Source organism: Meles meles, chromosome 3, assembly GCF_922984935.1.
Source record: "Meles meles chromosome 3, mMelMel3.1 paternal haplotype, whole genome shotgun sequence".
Taxonomy (NCBI): Eukaryota; Metazoa; Chordata; class Mammalia; order Carnivora; family Mustelidae; genus Meles; species Meles meles.
In genome coordinates, this window is record NC_060068.1 from 166,632,410 (window position 1) to 166,644,705 (window position 12,296).

Genomic DNA, 12,296 nt, shown 5'->3' on the forward strand with positions numbered 1-12,296 from the left:
GTGATAATAAGTCATTTCTGAAACTCTTAGTATTATGGTGGTAATTACTTTGCAATTTTTAAATGTATCAGATCAACACAATATACACCTGAAACTTACACAACATGATATGTCAGTCATATCTCAATAAAGCTAGAAACAGAATAAATTAAAGTAAATAAAACTGAACCAAAATTCATGATAATTTCAGTGAAAGAATGTAGAAAGGGGCTATACATAATGTACAACTCAGAAAGCTGTTAGCGTAAGTGAGACAATGTAAGTAAGTAACTTAGAATGATGTCTGAAATAATCTGAAATAAATGCTTAATAAATGGTAGTTTTTAGTTACAGAAGTAGCAGTAGTGACAGATGGATGAGGCTCAAAGGTGTGGGCAGTTGACATAAGGAAATCCAAGCAAGCATCATACTTCAAGTCACAAGACAAGGCTTTAAGTACTTGCTAGATTTGTAGGTGGTGGTAGCAAAAAGAGAGCTGTATAGGAGCAAAATCCCAAAAGATCTGACATACCAATTAGGAAATCAAAGAGCAGGGGGGAAAGAACGTGATTTGAGTATGTGAGGGTAGAAATCAGGAGTCCGAGACAGCAGGGATGGAAAACCAGAAATCGTACATCCCTGAGATCATACCATGGATATCCTTATTCCTGCCTGATAAGTGCTATCCATAATAATTTTAGGGGCGTCTGGGTTGTGCAGTGAGTTAAGCGTCTGACTCAGTTTCAGCTCAGGTCATGATCTCAGGGTTGTGAGATGAGCCCTGGACTCCAGACTCAGTGTCTGCTTAAGACCCTGCCCCTTGCCGCTGCCCTCACTTGCACACATGCACGTTCTCTCTCACTCTCTCTCTCAAATAGAATAAATAAATCTTAAAAAAAATAATAATCTTTAAAAAAGATTAGGTACTGGCCATGAATAATCAATGCCTGTTCTTAGTGACTGTTTTTATTTTTTCTTGATAGAGCAAATCCTGGTGACAGCAGTTCCCTCTTTGTGCTCTTTGTGTGGGATTTCTGCCCACTCCACTTTGTTAATAGTTTACCGTAGATTTGAATGATGAGTGGAGCACAGGGAAAGAGAAAACAGACATCATCAAAAGAGAATCAGAAAGTATTATCGACTGGGTAAAAAGTTGGGGACACATGCCTAACCTGCTGCTTGAGATAAAAAGAAACAGGCAATTGTTCATGACATGGCATTGGTTCACTAAGAAAATGGCCCTGGAATTAAATTTGATTGAAAGGTCTTTTTATGGAGTAAAAATAGGGTACAGAATCACAAATAGTAACAAATATGGGCATAAGATACTACCTAATGTTTACAATAGATAAATTTCTGAGAGGCTAACACTGGATGAACAAAGTTGAGTTTCCTTAAGTACACATTTGGAGAAATAATATTATACAATGTACCAATAGATATATTTTTTATACATACCCATTTGCAGTAAACATCATTTCTGGACCTCCCTGAGGTTATGGCTAAGCTAGCCCTATTTCTTACGATCTTGGCTTGGTTTTTTTTTTTTGTTTGTTTGTTTGTTTTTTTAATTAATTAATTTATTTTTATTTGCTTATTTACAGCATAACAGTGTTCATTGTTTTGGCATCACACCCAGTGCTCCATGCAGTACGTGCCCTCCCTATTACCCACCACCTGGTTCCTCAACCTCCCACCCCACCCCCCCCCCACGCACCCCCCCCCCGCCGCCCCTTCATAACCCTCTGGTTGTTTTTCAGAGTCCATAGTCTCTCATGGTTCATCTCCCCTTCCAGTTTCCCTCAACTCCCTCGATCTTGGCTTGTTTATGTGGGTGCGTACATAGAAAATTCACAGCCTCCCAGGAAGTTGTTGTTTTCAAGGGATGCAAAGTAAAGATGATGTAACTGTTCAAGGAAGGACCTATCTCAGCTCTGCCTTGTTATAAGAGCAAAACCACCTATCTTCCCACTGTGAATACATAATTAGTTTTATCTACATTAAGAAATATTAAAAGTAAACATTAATTTAGGGATATTTTTAGTGTTTTAAAATGTAGTTGAATAAAAACACATATTGCCCTCTCACACATGACTGACTTTCTAGGTACTAGTTTGCCATGCCCCCTTCCCTCAACTAAGTTAGCTGAAGGTCAATAGTAACGGAAAAGGAGATAAACATAATTGAATGAGGGCCATAAGATGGAAACTTACAAATAACTTACAAATAACTTTTGGTTATACATTTATTGTGTCTATGCCTTCTTTTTTCTTAAAAATTACCCAAATATGTGTGTGTGTGTGTGTGTGTGTGTGTATATATATTATATATATACTCATTTTGTGCTACACTCTCTAAGTCCTTTATTCAATCTGTTGTTAAATTGTATGGAAAGTTAAAAATATTATACTAATTGATATGAAGGAAAACATGAGAAATCCTATCACAAGAATGCTTTTCTGGCTCTCTCAATAGCAGATTAATATTTTTAAGATGATGTTATAGGGACTTACACTTGAATACCTAATATAAGGTACATCATATGTGTTTCATTTACATTGCTGTAAGATTAAAAACTTAAATACACCATGAACAGGAGACTATGCATTATAGTGGCCATTAAGAGTATTTCAAAGGTGTTTTGGGGTTGCGGCTTACTTCATTAACATAAATTGATTGGAATTCTAGTGTTAAAAATATATTGAATGTTTTGCATGTCATTAAAATTGTTTGCTGCCACAGAATCATATTTGAGTAAAATGTGCACTGTATAATTCAGGCACATTTTCATGTTTGAAAAATGTATGAATGGTATGAGGGTTTTTAAATTTTTTTTGTTTTATTTTGTTTTGTTTGTATGATGAAAATAGGTTGGCAATCACTGTGTGTCTATTGAAATGCAGTGAATTGGAATATATTCAGATTGAATTTCTGAGCTGTGCTGTGCTTCAGGAATTTCTATACTTTTAGTCTCAACTCTTAGATCTTCTCTTTCTCTGCTCATCTGTGAGTTAGAGAATTCATTCCTTCATCAACATATTATTTCATTCTTTCAAGAAACGTTAATTCCATACCGATGTAGCCTTACTATGTGACTGCCTTGACACTGGGTTGGTTCAACAAAGTACTTCCTGCTCTAGTTTATACTGTATTAGAAATGAAATACTTGACTGAATATATTCATGTGCATTTGGCCGCCATTCCCATCCCCTTCTTCCTTTGTCTCTATGTCTATTGATATCTAAATGGCCTAAGAAACAGACAGATAAGTGTATTTATTTTTAGGAAGAGTTAGGGAGCAGCTATCTATAACAATACATAGTGGGTGAAAGCATCATAATGGGAATAATTTAGTTTTACTTATTTGGAGTCAATGTGAATTTGTTCAGTACCTTTTGGAATCAAGGTGATGGACTGAGTCATCGTCATGTTTAGTACTTTAGTAAATAGTCAGACACCTCCCTCATGAATAAGCTGAAAAAGCTAGTGGAAAGAACAGAGACTAATGAAAAGGCAATGCGATACCATTGTTAATTCTTTAATAACTAGTTTACGATCTTGGACAAAATTTAATAATTTAATTTTATATATCGTATGTGTATACATATATACATGCATACATAAGTATTTTACATAATTGTGTGTGTGTATATGTGTGTGTGTATAAATATATAATTTGACCATAAGTACTGAAAAATTGCATAAGCTGTAAATTTCATGAAACTTGAATAACACAATAATTCCAATGACACGCCAATGCATACATAATAAGAAAAGTAAAAAATGATTACCATCTGAATGAAGGTAATTTGAATATAAATGTTACCATTTGAATAAAGTAATATCTGTTTCTAATTTTATATTTTACTTGGTAAAAAAGTCCAAAATTATTAGCTTAAATGTGAAAAGGTTGCCATTTTTTTTTCAATTGGAGAACAGCAGTAAAGACAGTCATAAAATAAGACAATCAGAAGTCTTTAGTGATAAAAAAAAAAGAAGTCTTTAGTGATCATTCATTGCATTGGGATACATACAACAATAACAAGAAAGAAAGAAGAAAGAAAGAAAGAAAAAGAAAAAGAGACTGATTTCAAGGAGGTTGCATTCTAGCAAGAAAGAGAATTCTTAGGAAGGAAAATAGATACATGTGATAGTGAGTACTATAACACAATGAAAGCTAGAGCAAGGTTGAATAAATGACAGACTGTTTGAAAGAGGATATTTGGGCCAAGCTTTAATAAACTGATCTGAGAAAGAGTTTTCCTGGCAGAGGGCAGAGAAAAGGGATAGTCATGAGCCTTACCTGTTACAGATAGAAGGAGAAGGTCAGCAGAACTAGACCACAGCAGGCAAAGGGGAAAGAAAGCAATCAAACCCAGAGACACAGACACAACCTTCCCGGATCTTATATTCCTTTAGCTACCATGAAAAATTGTCGAATCTCTTATTCCCAGTGTGATGGGATGCCAGTAGAGGATGGTGAGCAGGAGAGAACACAATCTGATTTACATTTTTAAGTAATTAATGGCTTCAGTAGGAAGAAATTATTTTAAGGTGAAGAGCAGGAGACAATTTAGGAAGCTCCTGTAGTAATTCAAGTGAGAGAGGGTGGTGGCCTGCCTTAATGTGGTCCCTAATGCGTAATGTGAAAGAGGATGAGAGGTGGCCACATATGTTTATAAGGAAAAGTCAACAGTTTGCCAGTTAATTCTTAGATAAGAAATAACGCGTGAGTTCTATAAATTTTAAAGAAATATAGACCAAGCCTCAGCATTGTTCAAAAGCTTGTAGGGATGACATGGAAGAAAGAAATAAGAATCATGGCACAAGAAGGAGTAGATGATTGAAGGAGGAAAAAATTTTATATATATATATATATGTCTATATTTACAAAACATTAGATGCTATATGATGAAATAGACTAAGTTATGAGGCTTTTGCTTTTTCTTAGCTGTATTTGTAATCATTTTTTTCTAGGAATCTAGATAAGACATTAAATTGTATGCTTAGAAATTTTACTTAAGTTAGTTTTACAAATATTTCATAATCAGATCAAATATTTAAATAAAATGTCTCTGAAACTTCTAGAAATCACGGTTTTGACATTCATTCAGATATTCACATATGTCTTCAAATGGAGACTAATAGTTGAGAAAAAACTCTGTGTCCTTCCATACGCATTCCTAGGTGCTGTTTGGGAGGTCAAAATGGTGAGATGAAAAACATTTTCAGGAAGGAATTTACAAGCCTGTGGGAAATGGTTATATCAAACAATCTCGTGTTTTTGATGTCAGGTAAATTTAACTTGATTTAAATAGAATTGCAAGCATTTGTCTACATTTTCCATAAAATCTGACACCACATTCTGAATCTATATATTTAATTACCTAAATTTGATTTTGGCTGTATTTTGAGCTTTTTCTGGCACATACATGCATAACTGATATCAGACTATTGGTACCGCTGTGCAGGAGACAGATTGTTTCTTTTACCTTAGCTGTAAGTCGAGGAGAAATATTTATATAATTCTTAGTAATTAATTTAAATAAGTAGACCATTTTAGTTGGTAAAAATTGGATATAGGGCTGATGTCTCTTTGTAACAAATAAAATAACACTGCATGCTTCAATCCCAATTTTCCATTTTACCATTAATGCAAAAAATTTAACTAAATTTTGGACCATGGGGCACTGACCATGAGAAAAAAAATATTTGAGAGTTTATATCTGTGTCTCCATTATACTTGCATATAAAATTGTAAATATTTCCATTACCATTAGTAGTACATTAATTAAAATGATATAACATGCCAGTAAGATAAATCAAAGATCCTTTCCAAATATTAGTTGTATAAGATTAACATTAACTTATATCTGCTTATTTTTTTGGAAATGTATTTGACTTTAGCCAATAGATGTGACTTTCATGATTTACTGTTATTTAGATATTTGAGATCAAATATATTTCTGAATCAGTTAGTGCATACAGGAAGAATATATTGTGTTTCTAGAGAAAATAATTCATTATTTCCAAAGATTTTACTCTTACCAGGGTTAAAGGAACTGACCTCTTATAGCTCACAGCCATATATTTATATATAAACAGAAGTCATCTGAGAACACCCTAGTGAAAATATATAGATGCTCAAGTGTAGCCTAATGAACAATCAAAAGTCAATAAATATTTTTAGAACCTACAGTGTTGATGGTCCTTCCTTTGACAAAGGTCTTCCTTTGGCTCAGTGACAACCTTGTCCCCTTGTGTGTGTTTTTTGTTTGTTTGTTTGTTTGTTTTTGGTTGTTGTTGTTGTTTCCCCACAACTACTCAGGAAGTACGTCCTTCTCAGAGTCCTATGTCAGTCCTTCTTCCTCAAAACAGCATAGACTTCTTGTACTACATCAAGTAACTCTGGATGATCTCATTTATTCCATGCCTTTAATTGTCATCTGTGCCGTGATGAGTCCCAGGATGATATCTCCACTTTAAAATGCCAGACCTATCAGGATGCCTGGGTGGCTCAGTCGGTCAAGCATCTGCCTTCGGCTCAGGTCATGATCTGAAGGTCCTGTGTTTGAGTCCCACATCGGGCTCCATACTCAACAGGGAGCCTGCTTCTCCCTCTGCCTGCTGCTCCCCCTGCTTGTGCTCTCTCTATCTCTCTGACAAATAAAAATAAATAAATAAATAAAATCTTTAAAAAGAATGTCAGACCTATCACCTCCAGTTGCACATCACAGAAGGCACCTCGAGTTCAGCATACCCCAAACTCAAGTCTTACACTTTAACCCTGACTCACTCCTTCTCCAGTGTTCTCTGCTTCCATTTGTCTCACTACCATCCACTAAGTTTCTCATTCCACAAAACCTGGAGTGATAAATTCTAGAGCTAAACCCCTAGACTTTGAATACCAGTTCTACTAAATGGCAACGTGACTAATGTTACTTTGGGAAATTATTTAATATCTCTGCACTTCCCTTCTGTTATCTATGGGATTGAAATAATAATAGTATTACGTCATATGGTTAGTGTGCAAAATAAACTAATTCATGTGAAACATTTCAGATAATGACAGGTGCTAACAAATGCTATATGGGTGTTACCCATATATGGGTGTGCTTTTATTACTATTTTTTTACTTTATCTTCCCTGACCCAGAGCCTTCATTTCATATTCAATCAACCACTAAGTACTCCTATTTCTAACTCCAAAATATTTTCCAATTCCATTCTCTTTGTTTTCACTGTCTTGACCCATTTCACCATTATTGATATTCTAGTTGCAGATTTATTCATATCAGTGACCTCCTTAATACTGCTTAATAGCTTCCCAATATTCTCAGGGAAAATATGAAAATATTAAATGATATAAAAACCTTGCTGTGCTCACTTCAGCAGCACATATACTAAAATTGGAACGATACAGAGAAGATCGGCATACACAAGGATGGCATAAATACTCTGCTGACCAGCTCAGCCTAAGTCTACAGTTTTTCTTCAGTATCTATCCATCACCTGTTTCTCCCTGAGCTCTGTACTCCATGTACCTTCCAGTTCCACAAAGGAACTAAGCTTCTCCTGATAAAGTCCTAGTTATTCTTCAGGTCTCAACTTAAATGTGACTTCTCTTGGGCATGTCCCTAAATACCCACCTCTCTTAGCAGATTCACTCCCTATGCTCACATGGACACTATACACTGTCCCTTCTAAGATGATACTACCATTCTAATTAAGTGATTAGTGGTGTAACTTTTTTTCCCATCTGTCTCAAAGGTAAGGTCAGTGAGAAGAAGAGAATCATGTCATTGGAGTATACCATTTTATCCTTACTAGCCAACACATTGCTTTACATAGTTGATGTTTAATAAATATCTATTCAGTAAAGGAATAAACATCTGGCAATATACCCTTCTCTCCTGGAGATCATGGCTTAGTAGGGAAGTGGAGATTCAACAAAAACAAGTGTCTAGAAGTGTTAAGAAGTAGAAATTTAAGTGTCATGTTGCCTACAAGGGGGACAGTCCCTAATTTCAGTTGGGTTAATGAAGAAAGCCTCCATAAGAAAGCTGTGTGCTTTCAAGCTGATATGAAAGGTAAGGGAGAGTTGGCTGGAAGAAAGTGCTGGAGCATGAGGTGGGCAGGCTAAGGGAAGAGCACATGCAAATTCTCTGAAGCAGGAGAAAGTATAATCTGCATAGCACATGTATCCATGAATTGGCAGCCAGTTCACGGGATGACATAAGTTTGCCTGGAGAGCCTGTCCTTGGTGACTTTGTTCCAATCCTGGGGGGCTCTGCCAAAAACATTCTGTTCTAAGACTTTGGGGACTTTTTTCCATAAAAGAAGGACAAATACCATATGATTTCTCACATACGTGGAATTTAAGGAACAAAACAAAAAAACAAAGGTAAAAAGAGGGGCGCCTGGGTGGCTCAGTGGGTTAAGCCTCTGCCTTTGGCTCAGGTCATGGTCTCAGGGTCCTGGGTTTGAGCTCCACATCCGGCTCTCTGCTGGGTAGGGAACCTGCTTCCCCTTCTCCCTCTGCCTGCCTCTCTGCCTACTTGGTCTCTGTCAAATAAATAAATCAATAAATCTTAAAAAACAAACAAACAAAGGAAAAAAGAGACAAATGAAAAAATGGACTCTTAACTATAGAGAACAAACTGGTGGCTACTAGAGGGGAGGTGAGTGGGGGGAATGAGTAGAATAGGTGAAGGAGATTAATAGTGCAGTCATTGTGATGAGCACTGAATAATGCATAGAACTGTTGAATCACTCTATCATACACCTGCAACTAATGTAACAGTATATCTTAACTATTCTGGGATTAAAATAAAAATTTTAAAAGACTTTTGTAGCTTTCTGACTCCTCTGAGATGAGAGGGGAGTTCTTAGTTCACATAATAGCATATTAGGGACTCAACATCTGATTCAATTTTATTAAAAGTATTAACAGAAATAAAGAAATGTGTTGATTTTTGCCGTAAGCTTGCAGAATAAAATTCCTAGCTTATATATACACACACATGCAACACAAAAGTGCACACACACACACACACACACAGAATGGCCTAAAAAATACATACCAAAATATAAGATTGGACGTATGTGAAAATAGAATTATACCTTTTTACTTTATACACTTCTCTCTTGTTTGAGATTATCCAAACAAGTGTTCCTTGTGGTATTATTTGTGTGATCAAAACCTTTAAAATATAATTAAATATAAAATGAATACAAATTAAAATACAAATAAGCAGAAATATGTATTTAACTTAACATACTTAGTGTGATAAGTATGCTAAAGTATGCAAAATACATCTTTAGGTAAGAAATCATCTTATATTTATCTTGGATAAAGGTAATGTGGATCGTGAGAATGACAATAGAATTATGAGCTGATAGTTTTATGATTTTAATTGCTAATAGTTAAGCCTTGATTTTCTATGCTGATACATTTGTAGGTTTCTCTGCTTCAAGCCATCTCAATTAGCCATGCAAAGGGGTGAAAGTTCCAGGGATTTGTTTGGCAACATGTTTCTGAAAAGGCCGTTTGGTGCAGCTGCCTTCCATTTGTTTCATCAAGAGACTAAGCAAAACTAAAGTAGTTCCTCATGATGAACTGACAGGGAAGTGCCAAGATCATTTTATTGCTTAACGACTTGGCAGTAGGAAATGTTAAAATATTACAATCTCTCATATCTATGAGCTGAGACAGGCTTTCAATGGATGGCTCTCGAGCTCATACGTGATTAAGATGCAGTCACATGCCCTTAGCTTATATTTCGGGTCGATGGGAGGAAGATAAAGAAGTTGGATACTTTTAAATATATTAATAGTAATTTCTTAGGAAACCTTTGCTGGTTTGAGCCAAATGCTAATCTAAGAAATTAAGCTGTCTCCATTTTGATGTTGATAAGCACAGCAATCCCCATTGATCAATGGGATTTCCATGGCATTTGAGAGAGAGGGCTCCATTTATTAAGAAATTGTGTGCCAAGTGAAATTCTGAGATAAACAACTTTATGGAAGGCAAACTGACAAGTTTACCATACATTTCCAGAATTTAAAGAGCTGTTGTGGTTTGCTTGCTTTTCGTGCAAATCGTGGAATGGATGAAAGTGACACAGAGTGATGACACCAGTTAAGTCGAAACATGACGTAGACAGTGACTGCAGATGCCTTATCACGGGGTTTTGCAACACACGGGCTTCCTGCAGACTTCTTACAATTGAAGTGTCTGGGCTCTTCTTCACTACGGATGCTTATTTTGCCAATTGATGAGTGTCTGTTGTAAATCGTCACCTACAAAACAATGTATGTTAACTGGTCTATGTAGTCTTTTTGTTTTTGCTTAATATGAAGACTGCTTTGATAATTATATAAATCACAAGGATTGAATAAATAAATCACAGTGTTGTTAACCATTCAGAATTATTATTACTGTTTTTGTTTTTTTTTTTAATTTTATTTATTTACTTGACAGACAGAGATCGCAAGTAGGCAGAGAGGCAGGCAGAGAGAGAGGAGGAAGCAGGCTCCCCGCGGAGCAGAGAGCCCCATGTGAGGCTCGATCCCAGGACCCTGGGATCATGACCTGAGCCGAAGGCAGAGGTTTTAACCCACTGAGCCACCCAGGTGCCCCTATTATTACTGTTTTTTGATGGAGGGAAGTAGTGTTAGGGGAAAAAGCAGATGACACCAAATTTACCAAAACTTCAAAGTTTTAGAAGAAAAGTTGCAAAAGAGTATCTGGCTACCTATTTTGTCTATAGGATTTCAGTTTATGATGGATGTTAAGATGAACAGCATTTATTAATTGACAAGATTTCCATTGATATCTGTTCTCTCTGTGTCCATAGATGCATCCTACATATTTATAAGTCAATAATTGAAAATAAAAAGTGATTTGTCATGTCAAAAATTGGAGAATAAATTGACAGTAGAACAAAGTATTAAATTGCAGCTTTTGTCTGCATGGATATTAAAATTAAGATCTTGTAGAAATGGCTCAAAATCTGTTTGATCTTACTCCTATTCATACATACATTTGATGTGTTAAAGTTAAACTTAATTTGAAAAAGAATTCCATTGAGTTCAAAGACAATGAAGTAAAGAACATTTTACTAAATATAAAAGAAAGTACATTTATTTTCATTTTGTTTTAATTTCCCCACGTTTAATTTATTTTAAAACATCAATATAGCACTTTAGGAACAATTTTTAAGAAGGAAACAACTAATATTTTCACTAATGTAAAAAACAAATGACTCTACATATTAAAAAAAGTTACATGTATCAGGTCAGAATTGGTTTGTAAGTATAATTGTTTTTAATCTCCTTATGTTGTGTATTATAAAATTAAGTATAATAAAATGTTCATACTTTTCTTCATATTTCCAAAACCTTCACACTGCGTAAGAGCTACATAAGGCTTTTTGTAAATGAGCAACCTTTAGAACTCACAATTCCTGAGCCAAGTTGAAACACTAAATTATTTTGTTTAAATTGTGCGTGGAAACAGTAAAAGACCACAAGCACTATTTTTAGTAGTAGAGGACAGGGAAGGTTAAGTTGAATTTAAATAGCAAATAAAAGTTACCTCAAAGGGAGCGAGCTTTTAAAATGTGAAATATCTCTAACTCTACAGTGGAAATCACATTGCTTCCATATGAATAATTTTTCCATCATCACACACTTTTTTTTTAAAATTTAAATCTATAACTTTAAAAAATCCCTCAAATTCTATGTCTCTTTTATTCTTTATTTAAATAAAATTGCTGGTATCTTTCAAAATTATCATTTTATAAAATGTACAATATACATTTTATAAAATGTACAATTATAAAATGTAAAATACCATTTTATAAAATGTACAAAATGTAAAACGTACATTTTATAAAATGTAAAACGTATCATTTTATAAAATGTACAGTAAAATGTACAATTTTATATAATACATTTTATAAAATGTATATCAAGAGAAATAAAAAGGTTATTCAGTGAAATTACAGATACAGCCATAACCTAACCTTAATGCGAGTTCATTGCCTGTCCATCGGGCCCAGTTTTGTTCCAGCAATTATGATCCTGCTTTATTTATAGCACCCATGAGACTGTTTTGGGCAATGGGTTCTCAATAAATTACCAACATAAAATAATAGCACAAGAACCAACCTTACTTTAAAAATAGATGCCACCAATTAGGATGGAAGGAGAATAGTTAGGTGACGAATTAAATTGCACCAATTGCCCCTAGGAAATTGATGGGACGGATTGAGAGGGACACACATCCATAAATGTGCATGGTTATTTTCCACA

At 34.9% G+C, this 12,296-nt stretch overlaps 1 protein-coding gene and 1 pseudogene across 1 annotated transcript in view; both read left to right on the top strand.

The window, feature by feature from the left end:
* Positions 1 to 12,296, top strand: part of CDH12 (cadherin 12) — a 1,016,740-nt gene that overhangs the window by 689,579 nt on the left and 314,865 nt on the right. The gene's annotated exons all lie outside the window — the stretch shown is intronic.
* Positions 7,358 to 7,470, top strand: LOC123939527 (annotated as a pseudogene).